Source organism: Acartia tonsa, chromosome 3 (assembly GCF_053477335.1).
Source record: "Acartia tonsa isolate MP-2025a chromosome 3, ASM5347733v1, whole genome shotgun sequence".
NCBI classification, from domain to species: Eukaryota; Metazoa; Arthropoda; class Copepoda; order Calanoida; family Acartiidae; genus Acartia; species Acartia tonsa.
In genome coordinates, this window is record NC_137262.1 from 33930559 (window position 1) to 33934529 (window position 3971).

The 3971-nt window shown below is 32.0% G+C and overlaps 1 long non-coding RNA gene across 1 annotated transcript; it reads right to left on the minus strand.

Annotated features, from left to right (window-relative positions):
- Positions 1-421: 421 nt before the first annotated feature.
- LOC145315219 (uncharacterized) lies at positions 422-3636 on the minus strand. The gene is made up of 5 exons (XR_013877984.1): positions 3239-3636; positions 2626-2700; positions 2309-2377; positions 1469-1523; positions 422-641 (listed from the first exon to the last, which is right to left on the minus strand). It is a non-coding gene; the product is annotated as an uncharacterized LOC145315219 (long non-coding RNA).
- Positions 3637-3971: the final 335 nt, after the last annotated feature.

The following is a 3971-nucleotide window of genomic DNA, read 5'->3' on the forward strand; positions in this document are numbered from 1 at the left end:
AATCTATCCGAAAATAGTTATGATCGAGATCTTCCTTCATCAAAAGGTGATGCTAGAAAGGGGGTGAGGGGAGTGAAAAGGGGGTGGTAGGAAGGAAAAGAGGGCAGAAGGGAGTGAAAAGGGGTAATATGAGGAAGTAAGAAGGGGTTGGGAGGGAGTAAAAGGGGGTGGGAGTAAGCAAAAAGTGGGTGGGAGGAAGCAAAAAGGGGGTGGAAGGGAGCAAAAAGGGGACGGGGGGGAGTGAAAAGGGGGTGGGGGGAGTGAAAAAGAGGGAGGAAAAGGGGGTTAAATAGGATGATGGAAGGGGTAAAAAGGTAGGGGAGGGGGTAGAATGGAAGTGCATAATGAAGGCCTTGATGGGCATGGGATAAAATTGGGAGAAAGGATACATTTTAAAGTGGTAATAGGAAGTAAAAAAAAATTATTTTTAAAATAACTTTTATTTATATTTTCATTTAACAAAAAAAATAAGGAAGAAATTAAATAGCTTCATCACCAGCTTCAACGCTATAGGATCTCTTCTTGGCCTCAACCTCGGATTAGCAGAAAGTGACCAGTCATTCAATTGCCATGGATGGTCCAAAAATGGCAGCCAATTTTCTTACATAGTAATATCAGTGACTACTAACTGCCCTCAGCACCTGAAACATACAAATTAAATTCAATATCTACTTTTATGGGGTATAGTCCCTTTCGTGGCAATGCCCCTTAAGGGGCGTTGCTTCGTATTTTCACAGTTAACTTAACCTAAAATAACCATTCAAAAGCCATTTTCAAAATACAACGAATCACCCCTGTAGGAGTGTTAAATGGACTATTCCCCTTTTATGTAGTTTTTTTTCTTTGGGGGGGGGGGGGATATATTACATTATATAAAAGTAATAAGAGCGATATGGTTTATTGAAGGACCAAACCTAAAAGAAGAAAAATACTTGGAATTAATAAAGTTAATCTATCATATGCCGTCTGCCCGTAAAAGTTAGATGACAACATCCATAAAAGCGAAGCTTTGAAACGGTAGGTCAAATGAACATTAACACTTGTAGAGTGTCAGAACTCAATAATCAGAATGTAAATGTATCGAAAAACTGCATAATTACAGGATAATATGTAAGAACATACTTTAAGGACTTAATTATAGAGATGCTCAACTTATAACATGGTACTTTGTTGTCCTAGGAATCAATATTACAAAAATCAGATAAATCGCAAAATTTTATCACATAAAAATTTGTTGTTGGAAAAAGTTAAAAATCAATGTTTAAAATGGATGTGCGAATATTCTGGTAACGATTAGAGAATTACTACGCTTACCAAATCGTACCTAACTACTATAGGAATCATCATAAAACATTGGAGATTGATAGGACAATTTTAACTTGTATAGATTAACAAAAAAAAGCTAACTGTGAGAGAAAAAATTACGGACGGAGCGACACTAGTTATAGAAAAGATAATAATTACCTACCCTATTCTGCCTTCTTTCTGTTTTCATAAATCTTCTTCTTTTCTGCTCCCTTTTCCTGAACAATTTTACTATTAATCTATAAAATCTTGATGATACGATAAATCTAAAATATGGATTATTATTATTATAGAATGAAATATTTGTAAACATGTAATTTTATTGATAAACAAGGATGACAGCATCCATAAAAGCGAAGCTCTGAAACGGTATGACAGACGAACAAAATATGAATATATAAGTTTTAACAAAATTTTACGTAAATACAGAATTCTGTTTAAGGACATACTGACATTTTTAGGACTTGATTATGGAGATGATTCGCTCTAAATATTGTACCTTATTTTAATAGGAATTGCTGTTAAAAAAAATAAAAAAATAACATGTTTAAAATGGACGTACAAACATTCTAGTAACGATTATAGAGTTGCTATGCTTTCTAAATCGTACCTAACTACTACAGGAATCATCATGCAAAGTTTGACATTGATAGGACAATTCTAAAATGCCCAATTCTAAAAAGCTATCCATCACGGACTGACGGACGGACCGACCCTAATTATAGAAAAGCTTGGCTTTTAGTAGTCAATGCCAATTAAACGGTGGCAAATATTAACTTCAATAACAAATATGCTAAAGAAATAAAGCATATTTGTTATTCAAACAAGGATGACAACATACATTAAAGCAAAGTAACATCAAAACTTGTCACAACTTATTAATGCAAGTACTGAGTTTTTATTCATGATGATAGAATTGCTAAATTTGAAACCTTTCCGAACCGACGGACTGACCCTAATTATAGAAAAGCATTGCTTTTTAAAACCTGTAGTTATCTATTACCTGATATGGACCATTGTTGAATTAACTCTTTCTCTACAGTATAACTAGTGCCACTACAGTTGAAAACATCTAAAAATATGCCTCTAATATATTTACTAGTAAATAATAAACCTCTCCTAAACCTCTTTTTTTCAATTTTCAGTGCTCTAGAGGGTAGGTAATTTGTTTGATAGCGCCAAAAAGTTTTATCAGAGTGTTGAAATTCAATTAGAGACGAGTTATTTACATTTAATTCACATTGACATAACCAAATTTAGATACACAAAATCTTTTACTTGAAAACAAAACTATTTACAATAATTGTTATTGATAATTACCTTAAATAAGCCCGAGTAAGGTTTTGAATTTAACTGTGGATTGGAGACGTTTTTTTGATAAACCAGAGCGAAATCCTAAATAATTATCAAATTAAAATGTTAAAGAAACTAAATTGGCAAGAAAACAACAGTTATGCAGTTGCTACACTTCCTTAATCATATCCTATTATATAAAGTAGTAAGCGTTTTTTTGTCTATCCCAAAGAATCTCGCTAACCGCTGAACCGATATTGTTCTCCTTTACAGTGAATCTTCTTATAGGTCCGCGGAAGGTTTTAAACTATTTTTGGGGAGGGTGTCTTCAACCCCTCCCCCCCCCCAAAGAGAATATTTTTTTACTCTTTTGAAACTTAAATTTAAAATGGATGAGGTCGACTTTTCCCCCTTCTACTTTAAGTGCCCCTAGAGGCTTCTAGTATAACTGTTATAGTAATCATCATGCAAAGTTTGAAATCAATAGTACAATTCTAACATGGCTATATTAACAAAAAGAGCTAACTGTTACAAACTGCCCTATATATAGAAAAGCTTTGCCTTTAAAAAGACGAATTAGTCGTTCTAGTCCTACATGAATGAATTAGATGTTAAATCAAATGTGTAAGTTATAATTTACCTGTAAATAAACTTGCTTCTTCTGGGGTTTGAAAGATTTTTATATATAGTAATATTTTGTGCCCTCATTATTTAAAATTTGTAACTCTTGACAGAAAGAAGACCTAAATATAACTGTCCGTCCACTTCAACTTATTCTCCCTTTGATGTGTTTTAAGTGTTTCTTCAAACTTACAAAATTAGTCTAAATTTTATAAATTCATCATAATATACATATTATTGCAATATACTTTTTTTAATTAAAAATAAAAATAAAAAAATTTCAAGTAAATGAATTTATTTGTATTTACTAATTTTTTAAATATTTTACATCAAATGCACACCCATGTTAAGGCTCTGTGACCCCCTATCTTTACCCATATTCTCTGAAATAGATAATCCCTCCTATATTACACCCCCTTCATAATAACCCTTATCAAGCTAAAAACAAATTAATTTTGTCCGATGTAGCGCAGATATAATACAGTAACATATTTGAAACAAAAAGAACGGAAAACTTAGAAATATAAACGATGGAGTATTTTATTTACAAAATGATATTCTTTAGTTTGTAAAATATTGTAATTGTAAAACTTAAATATATATCAAAAGGTGATTGAAAAATTACCATAAAAAACAACTTTAACATAAAACAGCACATTATTTTTATAAATAAATCAAGAAACAGGTAAGTTTTAGTAGATATTCTGCACTCTCTTAAAAGATTTTTTGCTGTGATGGACTTACGGACATAG